This window comes from Oncorhynchus kisutch, linkage group LG17 (assembly GCF_002021735.2).
Source record: "Oncorhynchus kisutch isolate 150728-3 linkage group LG17, Okis_V2, whole genome shotgun sequence".
NCBI classification, from domain to species: Eukaryota; Metazoa; Chordata; class Actinopteri; order Salmoniformes; family Salmonidae; genus Oncorhynchus; species Oncorhynchus kisutch.
The window spans coordinates 23545546-23560196 of NC_034190.2; the positions used below are offsets into that span (position 1 = coordinate 23545546).

Here is a 14651-nt window from a genome sequence, read left to right on the forward strand (position 1 = left end):
GATCAAGACTAACCCCAGTCAGAACCATAATGGACGCACAGTGTTTTGATGTGGCCATGTGTCACTGTTCTGTTGCTGGCTCCATCCAGGGACTTAATGTCATGTAACCTCTCCATCTCTAAAGGTGATAACCTCTTTCTCCTGCAGGCTGAGTTGATTTGATTTAGGACAGGAGGGCATTTACCTAGTTCTTTAAAATGGATGGATTGGTATTTATCTGATACAGTACAGTGTGTGAGAATCCATTAGAAAGTGTAGTTGCTGGTAACACACAAAGGGACTTCCCTAGGGATCAATCTTTGGGCCTATATTCTTTAGCTTATATCATACAAATGACCTTATATGTTATAGTGTTGACATCTAAATGTATGCAGATGATACTGTTAGATACTGATATAATCACTGAAAGCAGCATCAGATACACTTCATGACCAGAAGTATGTGGACACCTGCTCATCGAACATCTTATTCCAAAATCATGAGCATTAATATGGAGTTGGTCTCTCCTTTTCTGCTATAACAGACTCCACTCTTCCAGGAAGGCTTTCCACTAGATGTTGGAACATTGCTGTGGGGACGTGCTTCTATTCAGCCACAAGAGCATTAGTTAGGTTGGGCACTGATGTTGGGCGATTAGGACTGGCTCGCAGTCGGTGTTCCAATTAATCCCAAAGGTGTTCGATGGGGTTGAAGGCTCTGTGCAGGGCTCTGTGCAGACCAGGTAAGTTCTTTCACACTCGACAAACCATTTCTGTATTTACCTCGCTTTGTGCACAGGGGCATTGTCATACTGAAACAGGAAAGGGCCTTCCACACACTGTTTCCACAAAGTTGGAAGCACAGAATCATCTAGAATGTCATTGTATGCTGTAGTGTTAAGATTTCCCTTCACTGGAACTAAGGGGCCTAGCCTGGAACATGAAAAACAGCCCCAGTTAGCACTATGCGTTCGGGAAGGTATCTTTCTCCTGGCATCCGCCAAACCCCGATTTTTCCGTCGGACTGACAGATGGTGAAGTGTGATTCATCTCTCCAGAGAACGTGTTTCCACTGCTCCAGAGTCTAATGGTGGCAAGCTTTACACCACTCCAACCGACGCTTGGAAATCTTAGGCTTGAATGCGGCTGCTCTGGCATGGACCCATTTCATGAAGCTCCTGACGAACACTTATTGTGCTGACGTTGCTGCCAAAGGCAGTTTGGAACTCGGTAGTGAGTGTTGCAACCGGGGTCAGACATTTTTTTACACTCTACATGCTTCAGCACTCGGTGGCCCTGTTCTTTGAGATTGTGTGGCCTGCCACTTTGGGGCTGAGTCGCTCCTAGATATTTCCACTTCACAATAACAGCACTTACAGTTGACCGGGACAGCTCTAGCATGGCAGAAATTTTACGAACTGACTAGTTGGGAAAGTGGCATCCAATGACTGTGCCACGTTGAAAGTCACTGAGCTCTCCAGTAAGGCCATTCTACTGCCAATGTTACCTATGGATATTGCATGGCTGTGTGCTCGATTTTATACACCTGTCAGCAACGGGTGTGGCTGTAATAGCCAAATCCACTAATTTGAAAGGGTGTCCACATACGTCCGTATATATAGTGTATCTCTATATTAGGAAAGCCATACAACAGTTCAGCCCAGATGGATTTCCTTCAGAGAAACAACCTCCCATAGAACGGTTTAGTCTTGTACAATCGTCTTGCAGCCTACTCTCGTCTCATCACAACAGGTGGCTTACAGTGAGCTTTAATGGGTTTTATAGTAATGCACAATGTTCCAAGGAACACAGGTTAGAGGTTAGAGAGCACCCTGACCTCCCTTGCTTGGATGTACTCTATGTACCCGAACCCTCCAGATGCTACACACTGCTTACTGCTACCAGTGCTTTAGTTCAACACAAAGAGCCTTTGTGGGCTCTTCTCATAGGAAACTCATTTGTTCTGTCATAGATCTACCTGAATTAATGCACGCACGCACATGCACGCACACACACACACACACACACACACACACACACACACACACACACACACACACACACACACACACACACACACACACACACACACACACACACACACACACACACACACACACACACAGTATCATTAGATGTAAGTAGACTCTTAAGACGTGTTCAGGATCATGTCAGGTGGCGTGTCTTCATGCCATGTGGTGTGCTGTAGCCAGAGAATTGGGATGCTTCCTTCCCTGTCTCTCACTCCTCTACTGAGATGACCTGCCATCTACATCATCTACAATCTTTTTATTTTATTTTTTGATAGGCAAACGTATTATTGTGTTTTATACAGTAACCATTACATATCTTTAAATGTATTATTGTGTTTTATACAGTAACATATCTTTAAATGTATTATTGTGTTTTATACAGTAACCATTACATATCTTTAAATGTATTATTGTGTTTTATACAGTAACCATTACATATCTTTAAATGTATTATTGTGTTTTATACAGTAACATATCTTTAAATGTATTATTGTGTTTTATACAGTAACCATTACATATCTTTAAATGTATTATTGTGTTTTATACAGTAACCATTACATATCTTTAAATGTATTATTGTGTTTTATATAGTAACCATTACATATCTTTAAACGTATTATTGTGCTTTATACAGTAACCATTACATATCTTTAAATGTATTATTGTGTTTTATACAGTAACATATCTTTAAATGTATTATTGTGTTTTATACAGTAACATATCTTTAAATATATTATTGTGCTTTATATAGCAACCATCATACGTAGATCTTTAATGGTTTCAGTGTTCTGCTATAGCTGATCCTCCCAGTAGTGGAGATCTCTGCTGCCAGGTGTTACTGTAAATGCGATTCTTAGAAGGCGACTAACGCTTGCTTTAAAAAGAGCATTTGAATGACCCACATTTTAAATTTAGAGTTCCTTATTTTACAGCAGTTTCCATTGATCTGTCCTTATCATTTAATTTCTCCCTGGCATAGGGTGTCATTTGGGACATACTTCCTGAATCACATCCACTGTAGCAGCATTACGTTAACACTGTCTCTCCAGTCTCTTATTATACAGTCTTTTGTCTGGGTCTATTTTTGTCTTTGTTGATTCTAGCATTGCTCCGAAAGTACCTGCCTTATTTTCCCTCACTCAAATCCACTGCAGCAGACATGTTTCACATTGGTCCTCCTATATCCCTTCATCTAGTTTATTTGGGCTATTTTTTCTTTGTTGATCCTAATATTACCTCACTACGGGGGTTGTGTAAGACTGTGTTAAAGCCCTATCAGTGTGTTATCATCACCATCCTTTGGTAGACACCCTCCCCCTCTTTCTCAATCTCTTTCTGCTGCCCTCTTTCCCTCTGTTCCTTTGTCTACTTCATCTCTCTGCCCTGTCCCAGTGACATTAAAGCAGCCTGGACCCCCTCTATCTCTCTATCCCTCTATCTCTCCATCCCTCTATCTCTCTATCCCTCCATCCCTCTATCTCTCTATCCCTCCATCTCTCCATCCCTCTATCTCTCTATCCCTCCATCTCTCCATCCCTCTATCTCTCTATCCCTCCATCTCTCCATCCCTCTATCTCTCTATCCCTCCATCTCTCCATCCCTCTATCTCTCCATCTCTCTATCCCTCCATCTCTCCATCCCTCCATCTCTCTATCCCTCCATCCCTCTATCTCTCTATCCCTCCATCTCTCCATCCCTCTATCTCTCCATCCCTCCATCCCTCTATCTCTCTATCCCTCCATCCCTCCATCCCTCTATCTCTCCATCCCTCCATCCCTCCATCCCTCTATCTCTCCATCCCTCCATCCCTCTATCTATCTATCCCTCCATCCCTCCATCCCTCCATCTATCTATCCCTCCATCCCTCCATCCCTCCATCCCTCTATCTATCTATCTATCCCTCCATCCCTCCATCCCTCCATCCATCCCTCTATCTCTCCATCCCTCCATCTCTCCATCCCTCCATCCCTCTATCTCTCCATCCCTCCATCCCTCTATCTATCTATCCCTCCATCCCTCTATTTCTCCATCCCTCTATCCCTCTATCCCTCCATCCCTCCATCCCTCTATCTCTCCATCCCTCTATCCCTCCATCCCTCTATCTCTCCATCCCTCTATCCCTCTATCCCTCCATCCCTCCATCCCTCTATCTCTCCATCCCTCTATCCCTCTATCCCTCCATCCCTCTATCTCTCCATCCCTCCATCCCTCCATCCTCCTCCTTAGCTTCAGGACCAATCTTACAGCACCTCGGCTAAGCTCTGAACTGGTTTAATTAATCCAATTCTAATGAACTAATAGTGACAATGGTAAACTAATCATATTACTAATAATGTAATCTAACCTGTTCTTTTGACTATGACTTAACAATGATGATTACTGTATGTTAAAGTAACGATAGCAACTGTAACGCCGCTGTGCTGAAAATAGCTATCACTCCTTCCTTGCTAAATACAACTTCGCTCTATAAGGTCTTTAGACTGTTGTGTACACAACCTTGTTACAACTTTGAAACAACACCAGTAAGCCACGTCCAAAGTCAAAGAACAGTTAACGCAAACCCTCAGTCTACCCTGTCTCTCTTTATCTCTCTCTTCTCTCCCCACACCTCTCTCTTCTCTCCCCTCCTCTCTATCTCCTCCCCTCTCTCTCTCAATTCAATTCAAGGGTCTTTCTCTCACCCTCTCCTGTCTCCTGTCTTCTCAGAAACTCCAGGCTTCAGCTTGTTGTTCCGCTGTCCCCCCTCAACCCTCTCCCTCCCGTGTCTCTCTCTCTTCACCCCACCCTCTCTCTCTTTTCCCCCTCTCTCTCTCTTCTCTCCTCTTTCTCTCTCTCTCTTTCTCTCTCTCTTCTTTCCCCCACCTCTCAATTTCAATATTTTTTTGTCCATTTAAGGGCTTTATTAGCATGGGAAACTGTTAGAGGAATTCTAAATTCCTATATGTTTTGTAGCCAAAATCAAATTCGCACTCTCTCTATTTCATTAATGAGTTGTAAATTCATTAATTATGCATGAAATAGATCGAGACCAGTCTTAAAAGTCAGGTAACAGCATTTATTGCAAGAGAGTACTCCCACATACACATTTTTCCACAGGTTATAAACTGAAAATGACGTCAGCGTTTTCTAAATGTTCTATCTCTTCATAACACCGGTAGAGGCCCTATAGTTTCTTGAGCTTTCGCTCCACGCCTGAAGTCAAGGTCAGTCAGTATAAATCAGCATTCTAGACAGTCTGGACATAGTTCGTTCCTGCCACCTGGAGATAGTACATTCATTTGTACAAGGAACAGACCGTCATTGTTACTAAACTCCTGACTACATTATATACAATTGGGAATGGGAGCAAGAGAGAAAATTCATATATGTACAGTACATTATAGCATTTGGACTAGTCAGTTCTGATTGGAATGTATACATAATTAGTCATTTCAACCATAATTTCCTCCAACAGAAACATGTTTACATTGCCAAAGCAAGTGAAATAGATAATAAACAAAAGTGAAATAAACAATAAAAACATGTACAGTGTAACGGTTTTCTAAGTGTGGTGAAGGAGAGTCGGACCAAAACGCAGCGTGTAGATTGCGATCCATGTTTAATGAAAACGTAAAACTCGAATCAATACAAATGCACTACAAAACAACAAACTTAACGTAATGAAAACCGAAACAGCCTATACTAGTGTAAACTAACATAGAGCCAGGAACAAAGACACTAAGGACAATCACCCACGACAAACTCAAAGAATATGGCTGCCTAAATATGGTTCCCAATCAGAGACAACGATAAGCACCTGCCTCTGATTGAGAACCACTCCAGACAGCCATAGACTTTGCTAGATAACCCCACTAGCTACAATCCCAAATACATACACACCAAAACCCCAAGACAAAACACACCACAATACAAAAACTCCATGCCACACCCTGGCCTGACCCAATACATGAAGAAAAACACAAAATACTTAGACCAGGGTGTGACATACAGTAAACATTACACTCACAGAAGTTCCAAAAGAAAAAATGTCAAATGTCATATTATGTGCAAATAGTTAGAGTACAAAAGTGAATAAATAAACATAAGTATGGGTTGAACTTACAGTGGTGTTTGTTCTTCACTGGTTGTCCTTTTCTTGTGGCAACAGGTCACAAATCTTGCTACTGTGACGGCACACCGTGGTATTTCACCCAGTAGATATGGGAGTTAATTCAAATTTGGTTTGTTTTTGAATTCTTTGTGGGTCTGTGTAATCTGCGGGAAATAAGTGTCTCTAATACGGTCATACATTTGTCAGGAGGAAGTGCAGCTCAGTTTCCACCTCATTTTGTGGGCAGTGAGCACATAGCCTGTCTTCTCTTGAGAGCCATGTCTGCCTACGGCGGCCTTTGTCAACAGCAAGGCTATGCTCACTGAGTCTGTATATAGTCAAAGCGTTCCTTAAGTATGGGTCAGTCACAGTGGACAGGTATTCTGCCACTGTGTACTCTCTGTTTAGGGCCAAATAGCATTCTAGTTTGCTCAGTTGTTTTGTTAATTCTTTCCAATGTGTCAAGTGATTATCTTTTTATTTTCTCATAATTTTCTCATAATTGTGTTGCTGTCCTGGGGTTCTGTGGGGTGTGTTTGTGTAGTACCAGTTTACTTAGGGGATGCTTCTCCAGGTTCATTTCTCTGTAGGTGATAGCTTTGTTACGGAAGGCTCGGGAACCGCTTCCTTTTAGGTGGTTGGAGAATTTAACGCCTCTTTTCTGGATTTTGATCATTAGCAGGTATCGGCCTAATTCTGCTCTGCATGTATTATTTGGTGTTTATGTTGTACACAGAGGATATTTCTGCAGAATTCTGCATGCAGTCTCAATTTGGTGTTTGTCCCATTTTGTGAATTATTGGTTGGTGAGTGGACCCCAGACCTCAGAACCATAAAGAGCAATGGGTTCTTTAACTTATTCAAGTGGTTTTTGCCAGACCCTAATTGGTATGTCGAATTTGATGTACCTTTTGATGGCATAGAAGGCCCTTCTTGCCTTGTCTCTCAGATCGTTCACAGCTTTGTGGAAGTTACCTGTGGCGCTGATGTTTAGGCCGATGTATATATAGTTTTTTGTGTGCTCTAGGGCAATGGTGTCTAGATGGAATTTGTATTTGTGGCCCTGGCAACTAGACCTTTTTTGGAACACCATTATTTTTTGTCTTAATGAGATTTGCTGTAAGGGCCCTCTCACTCTCTCTCTTCTCCCCCCCTCTCTCTCTCCCACACCCTCTCTCTCTCTTTTCTCTCCCCCTTTTCCCATCACTCCCCTCTTCTTCTCCTACCCCTCTCTCTCTTCTCTCCCCACACCTCACTTTTCTCTCCCTTCCTCTCTATCTTCTCCCCACACCCACACCCTCACTCTCTCTCAACCTTTCCTGTCTCCTGTCTTCACAGAAACTCCTGGCTTTAGCTTGTTGTTCTGCTAGGCCCCTCAACCCTCTCCTTCCCATGTCTCTCTCTCTCTCTCTCTCTCTCTCTCAGCCTGACTAATGCCTTTTCATGTAAGGGCACATTTCTCAAAAGAGTCACCTTGCTGTCTCTTCTCTCTGTGGCAGTGGGTCAAGGGCCTCGTTTCTCCCTGCATTCTCCCTCATGGGGGATCAATTCTCACTTCTCTGTGTATGTGTGTGTTGAGGCCTGCCCTAGGGTAGCCTGATCAGGTCTTACACCACCACGGCTGTCCCGGCTCTCTGTGTGGCTTTCTGTGTCCCTTCTTCTATCTGTCGTACAAAGGCCTGGTTGTTCCCTCTCTCTTGCTGCAGCTAATTGTTTTTGATGCTCCCGCCGGCAATCAGTATTCAGCAGCAAATAAATCAACGTGGCCAACCTTGATGTTGTGCGGGGAGGCCATTAACAGTGTGTGTGTGTGCCTCACCGTGAAGGCATGTTTATCTGCACTGCTCTTTCTAGCTCCATACCACACACACTTAATTCATATTTACCACAGGATCAATGTTTCTCTGGGTAGTTTATTTCTGTTTCTGTTTACACGTCTGTCTGGTGAAAAAATGCAACCATTCTATTCAACCCTAATTGCCTCTTTTTTTAAGCTGCATGTTTTTTCCTTAAAGACCCCCAAGCAATTCTAACACTTTGTGAGGAGGACGGGGGGACATCAGCCTCCCCGCTTCTTTTGGTTCTATATTCTGGGGAGTGGAAGGACAAAGCATACATTTTCAACATCTGGGATGTGTATGGGAGGGAGAGGGGTGGTGTGTGTGTGTGTGTGTGTGTGTGTGTGTGTGTGTGTGTGTGTGTGTGTGTGTGTGTGTTTGTAAACGCCCTGGAAGAACAAGGACCCGGGGAGGTAGCGTACAATGAGGATTTCTTCTTGACACAAATACCCTTTAGTTGTATTGTAAAACAGTAAAATTGCAAAAATGGAAATTGAGAGGAGAATGTCTAACGGGTTTGTGTATACATGTGTGTGCCAACACTTTGAAATCATGTAGATAACTCTGCTCCTATCTCTTATCTCCTCCACTGTGCTGCGGAATATTTATTCTGCTTCCTGCTCCAGTGAAGCAGTCACAGGAAATGAGCTCCCTCTCAAATGCACATTAAGGGTGTGTGGGTATGTGTGAGTACATGTGTATGTTTGTGCATGTGTGTGTAACAGGTGTAAAATATACTTTATGTATTTCACCAAATATCCCTCATATTTATTTCAATGTATTATCTTAAGTATGTATTACATTACTTTCAAGAGTGAATTATTTTACTGTATTTCTTTTCTAAATTGTGTTAATGGTGTGATGTCATCAACAGGAGCCATGCTCTTACTCCTCAGTATGCTCAGAGCGTGATGAGGAGAGGTAGGTGTTATGTATGCTCCGGTCTTTTGAATGCACATGTTCGCAAATGTTCACAAATTCACAAGAAAAGACAAGCAAAAGTTGTATCGTCACTGATTTAGTGTTGCACTACTGTTTATAGGAATATATATTCACGTGAATGGGGATAATGTTTGAGTGTATTTGTATCCATTCCATGCAATCATTAAAAGAGAGACAGCCAGCTGAATTGTGTCCAAAGCCTTATCTTCCACCTACACCTTACCAGAACACCACGCAGAAAGGTACTGGTGCAGCACCGGTTACATGTGTATGTACATTTAAACTCAGTTTTTCCACAATTCCTGACATTTAATCCTAGTAAATATTCCCTGTCTTAGGTCAGTTAGGATGGTAGCATTGCCTTTAAATTGTAGCCTTGGGGAAGGCCATTCGGGTAGCCTTCCCCAAGCTTCCCACAATAAGCTGGGTGAATATGGTTTTTTAGGCCTCCCTGCTAACACATGCTTTTTCAGTTCTGCTCACACATTTTCTATAGGATTGAGGTCAGAGCTTTGTGATAGCCACTCAAATACCTTGACTTTGTTGTCCTTAAGCCATTTTGCCACAACTTTGGAAGTATGTTGTGGGTCATTGTCCATTTGGAAGACCCATTTGTGACCAAGCTTTAACTTCCTGACTGATGTCTTGAGATGTTGTTTCAATATATCCAGATAATTTCCCCCCTCATGATGCTATCTATTTTGTGAAGTGCACCAGACCCTCCTGCAGCAAAACACCCCCACAACATGATGCTGCCACCCCGGTGCTTCACGGTTGGGATGGTGTTCTTCGGCTTGCAGGCCTCCCCCCTTTTCCTCCAAACATAACGATGGTCATTATGGCAAAACAGTTCTATTTTTGTTTCATCAGACCAGAGGACATTTCTCCCAAAAGTACAATCTTTGTTCCCATGTGCAGTTGCAAACCGTAGTCTGGCTTTTTTATGGCGGTTTTGGAGCAGTGGATTCTTCCTTGCTGAGCGGCCTTTCAGGTTATGTTGATATAGGACTTGTTTTACCATGGGTATAGATACTTTTTTTACCTGTTTCCTCCAGCATCTTCACAAGGTCCTTTGCTGTTGTTCTGGGATTGATTTGCACTTTTCGCACCAAAGTATGTTCATCTCTAGGAGACAGAACACGTCTCCTTCCTGAGCGGTATGACGGCTGCGTGGTCCCATGGTGTTTGTACTTGCGTCCTATTGTTTGTACAGATGAACGTGGTTCCTTCAGGCATTTGGAAATTGCTCCCAAGGATGAACCAGACTTGTGAAGGTCTACAATTTTTTTCTGAGGTCTTGGCTGATTTCTTTTGATTTGTCCATGATGTCAAGCAAAGAGGCACTGAGTTTGAAGGTAGGCATTGAAATTCATCCACAGGTACACCTCCAATTGATTCAAATTATGTCAATTAGCCTATCAGAAGCTTCTAAAGCTGACATCATTTTCTGGAATTTTCCAAGCTGTTTAAAGCACAGCCAACTTAGTGTATTTATACTTCTGACCAACTGGAATTGTGATACAGTGAATGATAACTGAAATAATATGTCTGTAAACAATAGCTAACAACAAGGTGTGCCTCATCCTCTTATCCAGCACCTGTACCCACTGGCTGTTTCACACACGCTACACACATACGGATGTGCAAGCACACAAACACAGACAGGTGAATAATGAATGCAGTGAGTGCAGCCAGAGAGTGAGGAGAGGAGCTAGTTCTCCATCATGTTCCAATTTCTCCCTGTGCCTGTCAGCGACCAGTGGCACGGTTCCCGACAGATGTTTCCCGTTATCTGGGCTTTAGGAAGATGGCAACTCAACCAGTCTATGATTTATACATGCAGATAATACGGTCCAGGGCAGTTTGCTGATATTGCTGAGTGCCTCCGCTTTTCCTCACACCGCAGCTGGAATGTCTGCTTGGACGTCTGACAAAGCGCTGTACCAGCATCTCTGATAGATGAGGCCTTAGCTATCTCTGATTTGAGGTACGAGGCTATAGAGGTTGCTTATCATTATTAGTACCATATCTATCCATGTAATGACTTAGTCATAAACTACATGCAAATGTATACTGAATAAAAATATAAACGTAATATGTAAAGTATTGGTTCCACGTTTTATTAGCTGAAATAAAATATTTCCATCTGCACAAAAAGTTTATTTCGCTCAAACTTTGTGGACACATTTGTTTACACCCTGTTAGTGAGCATTTCTCTTTTGCACAGATTATCCATCCACCTGACAGGTGTGGCATGTCAATAAACTGATTAAACAGCATGATTATTAGACAGGTACACCTTGTGCTGGGGACAATAAAAGGACACTAAATTATACAGTTTTGCTACACCTCACAATGCCACAGATGTCTCAAGTTTTTAGGGAGCGTGGAATTGGCATGCTGACTGCAGGAATGTCCACCAGAGCTGTTGCAAATCATTTTATGTTCATTTCTCGACCACAAGCCTCCTCCAACATCGTTGTAGAGAATTTGGCAGTACGTCCAACTGGTCTCACACTCCACAGACCACGTGTAACCACGCCAGCCCACGACCTCCACATCCGGCTTCTTCACCTTCACCTTCGTCTGAGACCAGCCACCCGGACAGCTGATGAAACTAAGGAGCATTTCTGTCTGAGTGTTTTTGTTTGTTTTTGTGTTGGGGGTGATGTCTGGTCCAGGTGTTGGAGCCGGAGCTACCTGTGAGGCCTCAGCCAGTTTGTAGGCTCCCATGCCTCAGCCAGTTAGATAGGCTCCCATGCTTAAGCTGTGTGAACAGGTTCCCGTGCCTCAACCGAGGCAACCGGGGAGGTCTCAGCCGACTCATCAGGCTCTTACTCCTCAGCCGGTTCATCAGGTTTCCGTGGTTGGCGTCCTGCGGCTGGAGCCAAAAGTGCCAGGGAGGGGGTACTGTCACGTATGGTCTCTCTCCGGCGCTCTAGGTCGTCATGCTCCCGCGCCTCAGCCGGATTGACAGGTTCCCGCGCCTTATCAGAGGTGACCGGTCCCCTCCTGTTCCCTGGGATCGTCATCTTAGTCGGGGAGGGGAGGGGGTACTGTCACGTGTGCACCCTCTCCGGCCGCTAGGTCACCAGGCTGCTTGTTAGGGCGCACACCTGTCACCAGCGTTACGCGCATAATGACACTCATCTGGACTCCATCACCTCCTTGATTACCGGCCCTTTATATGTGACTCCCTTTGTTTTTCCCCCAGTCATCATTGTTTCTGTGTCTGTATCATGTTGGTGCATTGTTCTTGTTTGTTGTTGTGTTCATTTATTTATTAAATGTATTCACTCCCTGAACTTGCTTCCCGACTATCAGCGTACATCATTACATGAATAAAGCCCTTTTGTGGGGGAAAAAACATTCTGATTGGCTGGGCCTGGCTCCCCAGTGGGTTGGCCTGGTTCCCAAGTGCCCTCCCAGGTCCACCCATGGCTGCGCCTCTTTCCAGTCATGCGAAATCCGTAGATTAAGGCCAAACAAATGTATTTAAATTGACTGATTTTGTTGTACTATGAACTGTAACTCAGTAAAATCGTTGAAATTGTTGCATGTTGCATTTATGTTTTTGTTCATAAATAAATATATATTTATGTAATTTCTACGCCATGTCGACCATCCTGAAGTAATGTATAATCATTGTTGCTCCATTGCCCATGGATGATTTCCCATCCTACACACGTCAAAAGGGTCAAGAGTTCATCCCGAAATCCTCCCAAAAATGGCATAGTTGTCCTCCAGTGCCCCGTGCAGATATTTTCTTTTTATTCATTATATTTTTTCCACCAAACTGCCCCAAAAACTGCCCACAAAAGCAGATAGGGAATATGGGTTGTCATGCGTTTTCCCCCCTCAGGTCTGTGAGAGGCTTTACGCAAGTCTGTGTTAAGATTGAGCCAGCTTTGTGTGTCTGGTTCAAAGAGCCACTCTGCCATGCAGCACAACATTGTAAATGAGGCATGTAATGTGCCTCCCCCTTAAAGGGAAGAGACCCACTACTCTGACTGGCCTTATGAAAGCTACATGACCAGTAATCTGAGCCCCTGGTATCATGTTTAATATAATGGCACTATTTCTGTTTGTTTTTTCGCATTGTTTGTAACTCATTTTGTACATAATGTTGTTGCTATCGTCTCTTATGACCGAAAAGAGCTTCTGGACATCAGAACAGCAATTACTCACCTCGAAATGGACAAAGATTTTTTCTTTAATGAGTCCGACGCAAAGGAAATACTGCTTTGTCGAGACAAGGCCCAAATCCCCGTCATATGCATGAAGAAAAAGGGGGAGGAGGCGGGTGCCTTGTAAGAATTTTCAGACGAGTAGGTAAACCACCACTACCTTCCGTATTATTGGCCAACATGCAATCATTCGAAATTAAAAGAGCCCCCTATATCCAAGAAGTTATGTTCCACAGAAGCGTGGCTAAATGATGACACATATTATATAGAGCTGGCTGGCTTCAGCAGGACAGAACAGCTACATCTGGTAAGATGAGGGGTGGGGTGTGTGTTTGTCAATAACTCCTGGTGCGCAATGTCTAAAATTAAAGAAGTCTCGAGTTATTGTTCGCCTGAGGTAGAATACCTCATGATAAGCTGTATATCACTCTATCTACCAAGAGAGTTCTCACATATATTATTCATAGCCATCTATTTACCACCACAAACCGATGTTGGTACTAAGACCACACTCAACAAGCTGTATAAGACCACAAGCAAACAAGAAAATGCTCATCCAGAAGCGATGCTCTTAGTGGCCGGGGACTTCAATGCAGGCGAAATGAAATATGTTTTACTACCATCATGTCACATGTGCAACCAGAGGAGAAAAAAACTCTAGACCACCATTAATCCACACACAGAGACGCATACAAAGCTCTCCCTCACCCTCTATTTGACAAATATGACCATCATTCTATCTTGATTCCTGCTAGCTCAATACAGAAGTGGTCAGATGACATGAATGCTACGCTACGGGACTATTTTGCTAGCACAGACTGGAATATGTTCCGGTTTTCATCCAATGGCAATGAGGAGTATAACACCTTAGTCACCGGCTCAATCAATAAGTGCATCGACGACGTGGTCCCCACAGTGACTGTACGTACATATCCAAACCAGAAGCCATGGATTACAGGCAACATCCTCACCATGCTAAAGGCTAGAGCTGCCACTTTCACGGAGCGGGACACAAATCTGGACACTTACAAGAAATCCCGCTACGCCCTCAGATGAACCATCTTCCAGGCAAAGTGTCAATACAGTGCCAAGATTGAATCCTCCATCGGCTCTGACGCTAGTCAGATGTGACAGGGCTTGACAACTATTATGAACTACAAAGGGAAACCCAGTTGTGAGCTGCCCAGTGCCGCGAGAATACCTGACGTGCTAAATGCCTTTTATGCTCACTTCAAGGCAAGCAATGCAGAAGCGTACATGAGAGCACCAGCTGAGCACCAAAAAGTTCTACAACTTCACAATCGAGAGCATCCTGACCGGTTGCACAAGGCGCTACAGAGGGTAGTGCATATGGCCCAGTACATCACTGGGGCCAAGCCTCCTGACATCCAGGACCTATATATTAGGTGGTGTCAGAGGAAGGCCAAAGAAATTGTCAAAGACACCAGTCACCCAAGTTATAGACTGTTCTTTCTGCTACGGCATGGTGAGCGGTCCCGGAGCGCCAAGTCTAGGACCAAAAGGCTCCTTAACAGCTTCTACCCCCAAGCCATAAGACTACTGAACAATTAATCAAATGGCCA

At 43.6% G+C, this 14651-nt stretch overlaps 1 protein-coding gene across 1 annotated transcript in view; it reads left to right on the top strand.

Moving 5' to 3' along the window:
- LOC109907362 (thrombospondin type-1 domain-containing protein 7A) overlaps positions 1–14651 on the top strand; it is a 173478-nt gene that overhangs the window by 40477 nt on the left and 118350 nt on the right. The gene's annotated exons all lie outside the window — the stretch shown is intronic.